The 16,326-nt window shown below is 39.7% G+C and overlaps 1 protein-coding gene across 24 annotated transcripts in view; it reads right to left on the bottom strand.

Annotated features, from left to right (window-relative positions):
* The window catches only part of BAZ2B (bromodomain adjacent to zinc finger domain 2B), a 264,100-nt gene that overhangs the window by 200,844 nt on the left and 46,930 nt on the right, over positions 1 to 16,326 (bottom strand). For all 24 annotated transcript variants that reach the window (XM_075070184.1, XM_075070185.1, XM_075070183.1 and 21 more), the window contains one exon: positions 1,602 to 1,643. The gene's annotated coding sequence lies outside the window, so the exon portion shown is untranslated. The remainder of the gene's footprint in view (positions 1 to 1,601; positions 1,644 to 16,326) is intronic.

The following is a 16,326-nucleotide window of genomic DNA, read 5'->3' as shown; positions in this document are numbered from 1 at the left end:
GGTGGGAAAGTGATTGTCAGCCTGTTTATACTCCGAACCTGCAGCCTCCACAGCAGCCCCTTCACCCCCCAGGTCCACCCCCAGGGCACCCTGCCCTGCTGAGCCACCTCTCTGGCTGGGTCACTAAAGCCCCTGCAGTCAGCTTCCCTGGGTCCTAGTGCACAATGCATCCTCAGTGCTTAACCCCTTCAGGGCCATGCTGTAGCCAGAGGTGGCTGGATTATGCAGGTGGAGGTCATCACTACATCATCTCTCTCCCTCCACCCCCCCTTCCCTCCCACAGAGTGCTAAAAGGCTGCTGATGGCCATATTCTGGTGTGAATCCTGGCAGAAATCCAGGGAAGAGGGTATCTGACCCTGCGTGCCCCTCCCCATGTTTTGCATCAGGAAGACACGGCACCAGGTATCAGGAGAGGCAGGTCGGTCTTGGGGGCCCAGCCATCTTTGGAGGGCAGAGAGGGTCAGTTTAGTCAGTCACCCTCCCACCATGTGTGAGTCACATCTCCCCATGTGTGGGGAGGAGGGGAAGAGTGTGTGTGTCTCCCCTCCCAGTGTGAACCCTAAAGCCTTAAAGATGAGAAGGTAAATAAAAAGAAAAACTATCTAGTTGAATTCTTTTTAACAGGGGATCAGTCAATTTCATGTTAATTTGAACGTTTGTACTGCATAGTTCTGATTGATTGCCATTGAACTCACTTGAATTGGAGTAATTTTACCAAGTGTCCCATATTTAGCATAGGGAAATGTGGTCACCTTATTAAGGCCCAGATTTGTAGAGATATTTAGGCAGTGCTGTGCTTAACACTGCAACTCCTAGCTGATTTAGGAGCCTAAGTCTCATTTTCAAAAAAGGAATTGGGCAATTAGGAGTCAAAGGCTTAGGGCACCGCTACTCTGACCACAGTAATGCTTAAGTACCGTTAAAAATCTAGATCTAAGTCACAGAAGTAATGATTAGCAAGACTGGACCCTTGAGTTTTAGGCACATCCTCTATCTCAATAAATAATAAGTCTTTAGCAAAAACAAATATAGTCCGTCATTTGAATTAAATAATAATGAAAGTATATTGCTAATTTATACTACTGACTATGAGACCCAATGTGATTTAAAGAATTTTGTGAACAGCAAATACAGTAAGTGAACCATAATAATACAAAATCTGAAAATAGCTTTCAGTGTACAGCTTTGCTGGGAAATAACAGAAGGCCATAATTTTTATATGCAAAGGAAGAGGCGTGAGAAATAGTTGCAGTGAGTTCTACTGTGCAGTTCAGATTTTATTGTAGGCTTGAATGATAATGGAAAATTATCTTAGCCAAATTCTTTCAGTTTCAGTGCAATGGAGTTACTCAACATTTAGGACTCTGTTCAGCAAAGTACCACATGCCTACCCTTAAGCACTTTAGACTTTTATCCCTATTGATATGTTTAAGTACCTTGCTGATGCAGGGCTTATGAGCAGAATTTAGCCCTATGTTCAGATGATTATACAACCATCAGCTCTAAAGCAGGTAAACTGTAAACAATATTATCCCAGTTCTCTGTATGATTCATGCTTCTCAGAACATCATAAGAAAGATAATTGCTGTTGCACACTTACTGTGATAATGTGGTCAGTTCTGGGACATCACTGATTAACAAGCTGCAACAGAAAATATCATTAATGAATCATCCTCTCATATCAAATAATTTTATAAAAACTAAATAAAACATTTAAATAGAACAAGAACAACGAGGAGTCTTTGTGAAATATTTTAAAATTCTCAAAAACAATCTTAGGGAATATTTACAATGAACTGAAAATACAGATAATATCTCAAAGAACCTGATATGCAACAACAGTCATTTAAACAAAAATGTTACACAACCGCAGTTTAAATTTATGTTGTTTGCAGTCAATTACATAAACACACACACCTAAGGTTCACCTGTGCTGAATTCTAAAGCACACAGAGCAATAATTTCATTTTTGATGTAGTCTCCATTATTAAAGGGAAGACTTCTGTTAAAAACCATGGGTAACTTTCTTGCCCCACTTAAGTCACTGGGCCAGGATTTCACTCCATATTTTCAAACATCTTTATCTTTGGTACAAACATCTTAGGGTTCTGCTCATACAATGAGAAGTCAGTGCAGCTCCCTATGGGCACAAGTGTCCATCCACATGGATCTCATTGTAGGATCAGGACCTAAAATTATAAAACAGGAGAGGAATTAAAATATAACTGAGTTTTCACTATTCATGCTGTTTACTTTCTGCATTTTTACAAGGTGGATAACGAAAATAGACTAGATCAGGTTTTCTTTAGCTAATGTTCAAATTCTAGTCACTTTCACTTTCAAATTCTCATGGGCTGGCACAACTGATATATCTGGGTTGCAAACATTACATGGAGATACTTATTAAAGCAGCACAACTTTCCACTTACCTTTTTATTCAATGGAAACAATTTTATTGGTTTCAGGTTTTATTAATTTTTACATTTACAAAATCTAAATGTGGAGCCAAATTTAACCTAACTACATCCTTTTAACATGGTAAAAACATTATAAATTTAATACTGACTGCAGAAAGATACGAGAATGCCTTTCACAAGACATCCATGGATAATTTTAATTCCCAAAATGTACATAATTACATTATATAGGTGTCACAATTGCTCCTCTGAGCATGAATAACAGAAAGAAGACCGAACTGGGAACAAGGAAGACAAACAGAAAAGTGGAGAAATGCGGTGTATAGTGAAAAACGGACTACATTGGAGAATATAACCCTGGCCCAGTGACTTGAGAATTTCTCCTTTGTAGCCTGCTTTGATTTTCTAGTCTACTCAATTTTATCTTCATGGTCTTGGCACTTATGCCCATAGTATCTGTTCCTGTGGCACCCTTAAATGTCATCTGAATTTGGTAGAGACAAGGTGGGTGAGGTAAAACATTTTATTGGTGTTGGTGGAAGACACAATCTTTCAAGCTTCACAGAGCTTTTCTTCAAGTCTGGAAAAAGGTAACTGGCATATCATTGCTAAACATAAGGTAGGGGCACATGTAATAAGGGGCTGGCAGCAGTCTTGAGGGCCTAAGATATCCCACAGAAGTCTGGATCTCAGGCCAAACGTTTGAGGCTAGACAGATATAGGGGGTGGCAAGAGGAGAACAGCCATGCAGCCTCACTGATTAAAGCAAACAAGAACAAGCCCCATCTTGCCATGTGCTAGAGACAACACCTATATATATCAACTATTAACAAAGCACTACAGTGTGCTGCATTGTATTAGCCTCACTCTGACACACAGCAGAGAGGGAGAATCAGTTTCCATGCACAGAGATTATCCAGAGGTTGAAAGACCCAAATTGAACTGGGGAGTAACCTAACAAGTCCCCCAGGGCAACAGGGACTGCAAAGGGAACCAACATCTTAAGGAGACAAAGGCTGATGGGAAGAAAAAAGGCTGCCTCAGCCTGATCTTGCTGGAGACCCTGCCCCTCCACCCTCCCTCCCCATGCCAACTCAGCCAGCTACATCTTCTTCCTGCATGCTTTCCCCTGCTCTGGCTGGGCACTGGGACGGGGGGCAGAAATGTAAAGGAGAAGAGAGACTCCCTGCTATCAGTACCAAGACCACAAGAGCCCCTGGTGGTTGGGAGGAGTAGCTGTAAGGGTACCCCTGTTAAATCCATACTGCCCTGCTGGATGCATAGGACAAAGTGAGCTGGAGCAGGCACTCTGAAAATCCCATGCAGAGATTATTTGTAATCTTGAAAAGAAGAAAATATTAAAGGCAGACAATAGTTTTATGCCCAACCCAGATCATCCGGCTCTGCAGCCTGCTTATAACATACTGGTTTGCATAACAGAACCTTATTATCAGAGCCAAAAACTTCAACTGAGTACTGATTCTGCTGAAGACTAGAGATACTGCTAACATTCCAGCAAAGAACTTTGGAGTAGAAGTTGATTTGCTAGGCTCACACTGCACACTGATAAATGTAAAAAAAAATGCGTGCAAAAGAGTAACAAGTCTCAAATGCTAAGGCAAACATTTTTGGTCATATTCAGTCCCGGATAAGCAGGCACAAGTCCACTGACTTCAATCTTGTCAGATACTTTGTGTAGACCTAGTGAATAGGGTGGACTAACAGTTCCAAATATTATATGATACTATCAAGCCAGGCAGCTCAAAATAGTAGTGAATTGCAGGTGATCTAAGCCAGACAAACACTGAGTCTTTATTGAACAAGAAAACTGTGATGGTATATATATTGCTAGGTTACTATGGATTCAATTAGAAAAAAAAAAGCCCTCCAGAAATTTATATACAATTTTTGACAAAGGGTATTTTGTGGGTCTGGGATAAAACTAGGGGTTAAATTATTTTCCCTTTATAACAACACCCACTGCAAATCATCCAGATTTTAACCAAAACCATTAAGAGTTCTGAAGACTGGGAAAACCATATAACACATACAGTTAGCCAGCTGTTCAAAGAAACTTTTCTAACTTGTTTAGAAATCATAACTAATTTTAACCAGCCCACTCTATCATGGTACCAGTATCTTCAAGGTCAGCATTATGTTTATCAGCTTTCTATATACAACATTCTGAGAAAGTTAACTTTAATAGCAGAGATTAGAAAACAAACAATCAACCAGAAGAAAAAAACAAACAAACAAAACCCTACATTTGTATCAATCTTTGCAGCCAACTTTCTTAACAAAAAGTGTACATGTATGACATGGTGCAAAAAAGGATTTGGACAAATAAGTTACTCCAAAGCAATAGGCTGTGATCTGAGGCGGGGGGGAAGAAGACCAGCAACCTCAGTTTGCAGCGTGATACAACAACATTTCTTTAAGACACTTTTTAAATGGTACTTCACATGAGACACATTAAAAAAAAAATACACAGACTGACTAGGAGCAAGCACTGCAGAATCTGTGCAGAGAGAAGATTTTATATATATATGGTGGATATTTCCACTCAGACAATATTGGGATCCAATTCACAATAAATATCACAAATTTTTATATTTATTACCATATAATTCTTTGGTAATCCTTCTGAGAATTCCTAACAGAAATGATCATACTCAAAGAAATGAAAAATTAATCTGAACTGCTGGTAGTCACTAAACTACTGATAATCTTAATCGATAAAGAAAAAAAGAGTCCAAATCTTGTGGAATGGTTACAAAAATACATCTCCACCTCGATATAACGCTGTCCTCGGGAGCCAAAAAATCTTACCGCGTTATAGGTGAAACCGCATTATATCGAACTTGATTTGATCTGCCAGAGTGTGCAGCCCCCCACCCCCACCCCCGAGCGCTGCTTTACCGTGTTATATCGGGTGGCGTTATAATGGGGTAGAGGTGTATGGGCATTTGTTATTAATGAAAAAATTAATATATCAGTCATGTACCTTGAAAAACAGACACTGTACTTACATATTTGGTTACCAATAATTCACTTTTCAGACAAAGTACATTCATCTGTAAAAACAAAGTACATCTCTCTAATTTTTTTTTAATTTTGATCCTTTTTATAGATACACCTGGTTTGATAAATATGAGTGGAGTCAGCAGTTTCACTCATTTCATAAAACCATATGTTCCGAATGGTGTAATGAGACTAATTCTATAGTATGGGAACATCCTGTTAAATATTGAGACCTGATTATTATTACTATATGTTACTCTGAACAAATAAATAACCTCACCGTTATAATAATTATTGTCTTGTTTCTAATATTTATATGGAACGACTTGTAAACTTAATTAAGATTTCCTAAATAGCTACAAAACACCACAAAAACTCCTGATTTCCTTTAATGGTGGTAAACTTACAGCAGTAATTTTGTATCTATGATTTACTTCACTACAAGTGTAGTACAACACTCCTCTTATCACAACGGTATGAAGCATCATCTCTCCACTTTACAGGTTAGGAATGTTAAGCTATTTGAATTAGAAACTGAAAACAAATAAGATCTCTGCAGCAGTTTTATTCATCTTCTTTTGATACCCAGACTCCACCACAAAACTGCCTGAGAAGCATCCTATGCTCCAGATGGCATTCTTAAAGAGAGGAGAAGCAACCATATATAACAACTGTAAACATTACTAAGTTAAGATCAGGTGACGGGGTATACGTGTGCAGGCCAAATCTTGAGGTCCTTAATTGTGTGAACTCACATTCATTTCCTTTGAGTAAGGACCACAGAACATTATACACTCCTTAGGCTCTCTCTTTAATATGCCAAACATATCTGCAATAACATATTATCAAGTCAGTCAAAATCGTTGTCCATTCTTCATCTACAAAGGAGAACAGATCTAATTAACAGTCTCATGTTACTGGGATTTGTTACTCTTTCCAGAGACTATATGTTTTGTTGTTCACAGATCTATTTTGTTGCTGCAGAGGTTTCCCTCAATATATTGTTAATCCTAGCCAAGGGCATTTAATACATGGCCTCCCACCTCTAAAGAGACATATGTCTATATTTTCCTTTTTGAAGAAACTATTCAACTATGCGAGATAGAAAATGTTGAAAAATTACTCTTGAAAATGTTTTCTAAAGAAGAAGTTAAGACATACATTTCTTCCTACAGTTAGCTGAAAGCTCATGCTTTCACATTATTAAAAAAAAAAAAAAGGGGGGGGCGGGTTTAAAAGAGGAAATTCAACGTTTATAGACAAGAAATGATGGCAGGGAAGGAACTGAAACAAGCTAAGGTTCCAAGAGACTGAAAAAGGATTAGTTATATATATTTTGACATTGCTTATGAAAAGTAAAAGAAATTTAATTATTTCAGCTTATTTTTGCAGACCCCTTATATATTCACTACATTTCATTTTTGCTTCAGCAACAATTATTTATTTAAACAATGTAAACTGAGAATTTTAGGAGGTGGATAATGGAATTAAGTACCTAATTTATATTAAATTTCAATGGGATTTGGATGCCTTAGTCTCCTTTGAGGAACCAAACCATGTTCTGTACAACTGAATGTATCAAATTTCACCTCTTTGCAATATCAACATTTTAATACAAAAATAAATCAAGATTTATCCTCACTACTAGACTGTATAAGGTACATCTCAATGGAGATGTACAGCTATGTAGCATGTATCATCTGCATTAGCCAGACTTTACACTAGAAATGGCATGTAGATTACACAGGTAGAAGTGATATCACATCCATAATTACCCATACTTTCAATGAATCAGAGTGTCTATGGGCTGCTAGAAGAGCAAAAAGATATCAGAGGTGGATGTCAGTGGCAAAACCCAGTATTACATATTTCATTGGAAAAATATGATGCAATCTACCCATTTTTCTTGAAGAAAATTATTGTAGCCTCAGACCAGGAATGAATGCAGCTCTGGATTTCCCTGTGATGGGGAACAGGAGATATAAAGTCATATTTCAATTACTAGGTTAGCATTCCAAATGCTCACAAGTCAAGGAAATGTAACTAGAAATCAGATTTGGGGGAAAGGGGGAAGGAATCTAAATACTGAACACGCTATAAGTAAGTATGTTAGCATTTGGAATGTTATATAGCTAACGTACATGTACTACTCTTAGATCATGGCAAAATTGAGCAGGCATGAAACACACCCAGAGACTCCGTTGACAGCTTTTTTCATAAAGGCATTTTACCTCTATTACTACAGAAATTAAAGATGGGAAAGATCTATGTCTAACCCATTCCCTCTGCTAGCATATGATTCTCCCACATGGTCCATTTTATGGTGCTTTGTCCACGTCTCCAGGGAATGGAGATTTTCTTTTAGAAGAGTATCCCTTGGCCTAATAAAATGCAATTATTGGGAATAAATATTGGATATTCAGCCCAAATTTTCCATTTCATCCCATTACTTCTGCTAATATCTCTTTATACTGTGCTAAAGAATTCCCTTCCTTGCTCCTAATTATAAAAGCCAAAGGGCAATAAAATCCACTTGCTTTTTCAGTGCCTTTGAATATACAGACTTCATTCTCAAAAGGGGTTGTACACACAGCTGCAGAAGATGCATGACAGCAAAGCCAGCTGTAACCATGAAAGGTCAGTCCATTCAATTAGAACCCACAAAAGGAAAATTATATGTTATTGCAGCATCTCTGCCACAATTCTCTCAACACGAAGGTGAGTAGAGACAAGTAATAAAGAATACAAGTTTATTTTGCACTACAATTAGGGTAAAAGAGAAAGAACTCTGAAGGTCAGAAACTAGAGGGAGGATGTGTGTCACTCTTTAGCTAGGTGATCTGAATGAGACAAAATATTATACTATAAGAAAGCATCTGGCTATTTTTACACTTATAGAATGCTATAACAGCACAGCTGCAGCTATGCTGCTGTAGTGCTTCAGTATAGACACTCACTACAGTGACAAGAGGACTTCTCCTATCGCTGTAAGCGATCCACTTCCCCAAGAGGCGGTAGCTAGGTCAACAGAAGAATTCGTCCATCAACCTAGCACCGTATGCCAGGGATTAGATTGGTTTACCTCCATCTCTCAGGGATTTGGATGTTTTGCACCTCTACGACAGCAGCTATGCCAATGTAACTTTTCAGTGCAGATCAGACCTCAGGGTATACTACACGTCTCCCTGACAGTTTTGCCCTATCTTTATAACTTCTTACCCTTCCATTTTGCCAGTCTGCCTGTTGCCTATTGCTGATACTTTTATAACTCCTGTACAATTCCACTGACACCATGCATCAGTTAATAACTGAAATAGCCACCACCTATGATTTCAAATGCAACTGCTATTTCCTTCAGAGTCCATCTGTTCACTCTTGATATTGCTCTTCTCAAGGTGTCTCATCTTGACGGTACCCCTTCTAGAGAAAGTTGTAATTTTTATGGGTTGGCTTATCACGGTTCACACAACTGCTATAACTGATAAAAGCCAGGATTTTTATGCAAATGAAGATGACTATATTTACTGAGGGTTGTGATTACAAAATAAACCATAAGAGCAAAGGCATGAGTAGCTGGTACATGCCATGAAGAACAAAGACACACAGCCTTATGTTTATGTCATGAACTGCAGAAAATGACAAAAAAATGTAATCAAATTGTTTCACACTTTACAAAGCACACATTCCTTGTTGAGGATATTCATGTGTCAAGTCTGAAGTTTTAGATTCACTACATGTTTTTTAAAAGAATGAAATACACCCCTCATACACCTCTATTCTCAATAATACAAAAATGGCCAAACTGGATTGAATTCACACAATCACCTTTGCTGTGAGAACAAGCATAACACTGTTTTAACTCCTAAAACTTTATGAAGAGATCTCAAGTCTGAGGAAACTCTTGTGCACAAGCTAGTTTTTAAGAAAGATAAAATGAACTTAGTTGTAAGTATTATTGATCATTACTGTTTCTTTTTACTCCATGGAAGCAGACAGATAAGAAAAATATATATCAAAAGCCAACGTCTACAGTTTTACACACCAAAACAGTGACACTTAATATTGGATATCAGCTCTTTTGAGGAAGCCAAACAAGTGCATGGCTAGAACAATCAAGGAACCAGCTTACTCAAGTTTTATATAAAAGCCACACATGAGCAATGTATATTGAAAGAGTCTATAATATTCCTGGGGGAATTCTGCGCCACTGCGCATGTGTAGAATTCACATCCCCCACTGATTTCTTTGCCGCTCCACAGAAAAATGACTGACAGGGAAGCAAAGGGAAGCTGCAAGAGCAGTCACACACCACTCTCGAGCTGCACAGGTACATTGTTTCAGGCACTCAGAGCAGCCAGCAGAGAGGTAAACCACCACAGGGCTGGGAACATCCCAGCCAGTAGCTCCTGCCCTGAGCTGGATCAGCTGGTAGTCCCAGCTGGGCTGGAGGCAGGAGAGGGCAGAACTTCCTCTTCTTCCGTTAACGAGTGGCTAGGGCTGCGTCAGACTCATCTCCAGAAACGTCCCCAGCTGCAGGAAGCTCAGCATCCTCCCCTGCTTCCTTCCCCCATCGCTCCTCAGCCGCAGTGGAAGGGGTCACTGTATGGGGAGCTGCTCCCTCATTTGCCCAACTCCCATGCATCTGGATCTCCCATACCCAGACACCCCTACAAAGCCTGACCCTCACCCAGAACCTCCTAGTCCTCCATACCCAAACCCCATCCCATTGAACCTCAACCCCTTCATCTGGAGGCCCCTGCACCAGACCCCCTGCCTCTGGACCCCCACCTGTGCTCCCTGCACTCATATCCCCACCCTGATGAGCCTGAGCCCCCACATCCAGCCCTCCAACTAGCTGCACCAGACCCCTGCCCCACCAACCCCCCCTCCCAGCACCCAGCTTCCCTTGCTGAGACCCCCACACCCCTCGTTGAGCCCCAACCACTTTCACCTGGAAGCCCCCGCAGAGTCCCATTGCCCCTGCACATGGAACCCCTCCAATAAGCCTCTGTGCATCCAGATTCCCTCACACTGAGACTCCCCAGTAAGCTGCCTGCATCCAGATTGTCCCACACAGAATCTTCTCACCCCACAATGAGCCCCTCCACACTTGGATCCTGCCTGGTATAGCGTGCCTGCCCCACACCTGGTGCGCCTGGGGCAGAGCCCCAGGGTGTTTCTGGGGCAGGCCCAGGCCTTGTGCTGTGTCAGGGTCAGTTGCAGCCTCACCACTAAGTCCGTGTCCCGGAAGTGGGGAGGCTACAGGGTGATCTCCCTTCTTCGTACAGCCAGCGGCCTTCTGCTCCTCACTGCTATGCTGAAGCCTCTGCATTTATTTATTGACAAATAAAACTTGCAGAATTTTAAAATATTGTGTGCAGAATTTTTAATTTTTTGGTGCAGAATGCCCTCAGGAGTGCTATAATATGGTTTGAAGGTCAGAGTAAAAGTTGTATGGAAATGGGTAAGGTGAAATTTTACATAAGTATTGTGTGAACTGTAAGGGTAATAAAAGATTTTAAGTTATCTTAATTTGCCATGTTATTTTCATACTTTAAAATATATTTTAAATAAAATTTGATATAAGGTTAGATTATTTTTGCAACCTTAACTTTTAAACTAAGGTAAGCTTTTTGCATCAGAATACTAATAAAAGTGAGGTAACAGGATACAAAATTCTGCTCATTTAACTAAGTAATCCCAACAATATTGATAAATTTTGGTCTACAATACAGAATATTTCTCTTTAAAAAAAAATAGACAATTGAGAGATACACATGAACACAATGGAAGAAGAAAGGCTAGCAGGTGGTATGGAATACTTCTGTTTGAAACTCCAAGGGACTGTCATCAGAAATCAAATAAAAACATTAAATATGAAATATATTGAACTTTAAAAGTGTCTTTTTAATGTCAAAGCTGATCACATCCTTAGTCCCTAAATTAAAACACTGATGAAACGATAATTTAAAACACACAGTAAACCACATTTAAGAATCTCCCTTGAACAAGCTTAGCAACAAGAATAATGCTCAACCTCGCTTTTTCTTAATCATTGTGAAAGAAAATTACATGAGCCTAGATTGATTCTGGTCCAAATATTCAATGCACAGATTAAAACAGTGACTTCAGTAGGGAGATTTTACAGTAAGTGGAGACTACTGAAACTCAACAATGAATATGTGATCTGGCATGCACTTGAGGAAGTTACACAATACCGACATGTTTATGCAATGAAAATATTAGTAAAAGGCAAAGAAAGCCTTTTCAGATTAAATACGGTTTTCCCTCAAAATGACTATTACACATACACATTTAAATGGGAAAAGCAGTCAGTATTTATAAATCAGTCATGCAATAATATAACAAGTTTCCCCGCAACCTGCATTTTTGTTATGGTTCCTCATTTAAAAGACATCTTGCTATTTATTTTAGGTCTCACTAATATGAAGTATAAAGTATATATGCCGTTAAATGCAAAAAAATTCATTAATGCAAGACAACATTGCACTGTTAAAAGTCACAAGGAGTCAAAGTGAAATAACTGAACTTCCACACATTTTAGAAGTGGGAAAGGAGAGGTAATTTTAAGATCGACCAAAAATATTATTTAATCTTTTTTAAAAAAATCTGGTGACTCATGAATTTTTTTAGGGGTTGGCAATACTGAGAATCTAAATATTGCATTGCAGGCACAGCTATACTTAAGCCACACATTTAATAAGGAAAACAAACAGAAATTACAATGCATGCGAAGAAACAGACTTTAACCTTGATTTTATATTCAGATTCTTAGTATAGGTACTGTGATGTGTGCCGGAGTCCCCATTAATTTCAATGGGGTTCTGCACAGTTAGAAGGCTATGCAAATAATTGATTTAATTGCAGAACTTAGGCAGTTAACAGGGTGGTTAAAATCTTCATTTTTGCATTTCCTGATTTTAAAATTAACTGTGCAACCTTAAAGTTGCACAAACAGGCTTTAAAAAAAAACAAAAAAAAAAAAACCATTTGATTTCCTTGTTTTCTCCCGAAAGTACAGAATGAAAAAAAGAAATTTCCTGTGCTTAATATTAAAGTTCTAGTTAAACTCTGAAGTTGAATAAAAAGATAGGATGAGGTTGTTTCCCACCTTTGTTGCTGCTATCATTTGGCTTGATGTTTTTTGTTTTGGTTTCATGTTTTTTCGTGCAAACCTGAGTTAACTGGTTTACACTGACCGCTGCATCATCTATATTAAATAAAAAGTCAGATACTGTAGAACCCCAGAAAAAACTGTAGTTTCCCGAAGTTGTGAGGTCAGCAATTTTCTTTTCATGATTGAGGTTTGCTCAAGTCATGGATGCATACAATGACCTGAAAAGGATTTGTTTTTCTAAACAACTGGGTTTAAGCCCTTTATTGTTTGTTAATTATGTATAAATAATCTGTTTTTTTAAACTTATGTTCTTGGTTTTCACATAAGTAATTCAGGACTAGTATAACTTGGAAGATTATGGTGACAGGAGAACTAGTGAAGTTATGAAAGATTAAAAACTGAGCAACTAAGAAGAGTAATTATTAGCCAGATAGTTTAAAACATTTTTTGTTAACATCGGTAACTCTAGTGCCTATTCAACACTTGCTATAAAGGACATTTTTGTTAACATTTCAACGCCCTTGTCCCATAAGATATGAGAACTCACAAACATTTCTCAGACCATAAATAAATTATCCAAGCAAAACCAGACTTGTTGACATTACTGATAATTATGAAAAAAAGAGAATAATTAAATTCATAAACAATTAGTTAACCCTCATTCTGGATTACTTACATGCCAAATCTGAGGTTTTCAAAGTAAGCCATGTAGGGTACACCTACAAAGCAGCTGGGAAGTGAGAGTCCCAGCTTGGGTAGATGTATATGCACTAGCTGTGCTTGCTATTGCCTAAAAATAGCAGTGTAACCTCAGTGGCATAGGTAGCAGCTCAGACTAGCCACCTAAGTACATACCTGGGGATCAGGGCAGGATTGTACTCAGGTGATTAGTTTCAAGCTGTTCCCCATGCCACCACAGCCATGTGGCTACTTTTAGGGGCTAGCTCAAGTATCTCTACCCGAGCTGGGAACTACATCTCACAGCTGCTGTATAGACTGCTCTTGGGACTTGTTTGTTTGAGGGAGAGAAGGGAAAGCGACCACCGCCAAACACACAACTTTAAAAAACAAACAAACAACTGAATAACTAAACAAACAAAACAAAAACCTCCACTCTTTTGGGCTGAACCAACATTTCAGACATTTTAGCCTAAGAAGTAATTTGAGATAAGTTATTAAAAGTTATAGTTTAACACAGAAGAGTGAGCCAGGAAATTGCTGCTGTGATGCCATAAACAACAACAACATAAGCCAACCACTTTATGATAGTTTACAAGAGAAGAGTTCCATAATAGGTTATTAAAACTGTATCTCCCAGTTCATCTTTTGCCGGCATCTGGAAACCACAAGGGACTTTTCAGTAGGTAGACAGAAGACTGGCCTAGGCTACTGAAGATAATGGGCTCTCTAGAACTGTTAATATAATACAAGAAAACTACAGTATGATATGAAGGGCAACAGAGAATAGTAAACTGTGAAGGAGAAATTAGTATGGATGATGAAGAGGAACGTGGGTATGGTAAGATGTTAAGTGCAATTTAGCAGATGTAAATGAATTCAGCTCAGCACGGAACAAAAGAGCCTTGCATGATAGGCTACCAGGGGCGGCTCTATATTTTTTGCTGCCCCAAGCACAGCAGGCAGGTGGCTTTCGGCCGTACGCCTGTGAGCGGTCCGCTGGCCACACGGATTCAGCAGCGCACCTGCGGGAAGTCCAACAGTGCCGTGCCATTGGCGTCCCCACTGCCGAAGCCGCAGGACCAGCGGGCCTCCCGCAGGCGCGCCAATAAAAGCCACCTGCCTGCTGCCCTCACAGCGACAGGCAAGATGCCCCTCGCGGCTTGCCGCCCCAGGCACGTGCTTCCTGTGCTGGTGCCTGGAGCCGCCCCTGCAGACTACCATAACAGCTCTCGGATCCCTTTTTTCTTAACAGTGAATGCAAGTATACAAATAGAGGACACCAACACCAAAAATCCCATCATCTCTTTTCTGCCCCCGAAAACAGATTACTAAACAGGAGTTCAACAGCATATTTTAGACTCTCAACTGAAGACTTCAGCAACAAGCATAACATGGGCAGGTGCAGAATTCCACAGGTATGAACAATCTTGAAATTCTGCAGAGTATCAATTTTTAAAATTTAGATTTTGTTTCGGTTGCTAATAAATCCTTCATTCTATAAATCAGTGCATTACTGTCTTGTGCATTTATTAATAATGTAGCTCAAGAGGGGTAAACATCCTCCATTCATCTCAGTTAAGTGTTCAGTTCTAAGATTAGTTCCCCTAAAGAATATGAAAAACACACACACACACACCCCTCTTCACCTCTAGACTCCCAAGTAGATGCTGCACCAGCAAAGCTGAGATGTAGCACTGATAGGCACATTGTACTGGCATGTAGTGTCACCTATCATCAGTAAGTTCTTAAAGATTCTGCCATACCTTCCAAGAAGGTGTCGCTACTGGAAGTGAACAAATGCTAAAATGCCAAGGTCGTCCCCATTAACAGATTTAAAGGAGTTTCTCATTTTAAAATCAGGACCAAAAGTTTTGTGATTACCATCACCACTTCCATTTCCTCTGCTCTTCTGGAATTTCACATCTCAGAGGCCATCAGGTGACAGGCACAAACTTTTTCCCCCCACCAAATACTGACTTACCTCAGACAATAGGTTAATTCATCTCGTTTTAAGAACCAAGGGTTACTTCGCTATATGAGATAAAAACTAGAGATGGGTAGCCAGTCAGCTTTGGGATTTACAAAACCCCATTAGCGGCTCAGATCAGTGTTCCACTTCAACTGAATCCCAGCAATTCAGAAGGGCGGGGGGGAAATAAATTAGATAATTACACACAATTTCAAAATATCTTCATATGTTAATTGAAATTAGCATAGATTGGTTTGTATTACTTTCCAGTTTAGTAAGAGAAAAAACAGAATAATGAAATCTAGGTTATCTCTGGAACAGGGCTTGAAAAGGAAAGATGGAAGGAGATCATTCAGGAGAGAGAGTTAGAGGGATTATTCTGGTTAATGTAACCACTGTAATCTGGATTTTTTAAAACACAGGCAATGCTGCTTTTAAGAAAAAAGTACTGAAGGGGGAAGCTGTACTACATTATTTAATGTGGTGTACGTGTTATAAAAAAATGAAAAAGCATAACTTTTTTAATTGCATATCTACAAAAGTCACTGATGTTCATCAGCAGGCTTTGTGACAAAGCACCAGAAGAAAGCTTTTTTTTTTTTCCTTTTTGCATTAACTATGGAGCCACTGACTGATGTAAAACTTATTGTATTTTAAATTTGGATAAAATCTGAGTTTGAAATGCTTATTGGGCTAGTATCCAGGACCGGTGCCAGTATTTTTGGCGCCCTAGGCGCACAGCCATTTCGCCGCCCCGTGCGCTGCTCCGGCGGCTCCGGTGGACCTGGCGTTCCTGCGGAGGGTCCTCTGGTTCTGCGGCTCTGGTGCCACAGGACCAGCGGACCCTCTGCAGGTCCACCAGAGCTGCCTGCCGCCCCCCCCCCCCCCCAGCAAAATGCCACCCCCCAATAATCCTGGAGCCCTAAGCGATTGCTTAGGTCACCTAAATGGAAGTGCCAGCCCTACTAGTATCAGAGGGGTAGCCGTGTTAGTATGGATCTGTAAAAGCAGCGAACAGTCCTGTGGCACCTTATAGACTAGCAGAGGTATTGGACATGAGCTCTCGTGGGTGAATACCCATTTCGTCAGACACGAAAGC

This window comes from Chelonoidis abingdonii, chromosome 10 (genome assembly GCF_003597395.2).
Source record: "Chelonoidis abingdonii isolate Lonesome George chromosome 10, CheloAbing_2.0, whole genome shotgun sequence".
In the NCBI taxonomy this organism is placed as follows: Eukaryota; Metazoa; Chordata; order Testudines; family Testudinidae; genus Chelonoidis; species Chelonoidis abingdonii.
Note: the sequence above shows the minus strand (reverse complement) of the source record. Positions and strands in the feature narration are given on the sequence as shown.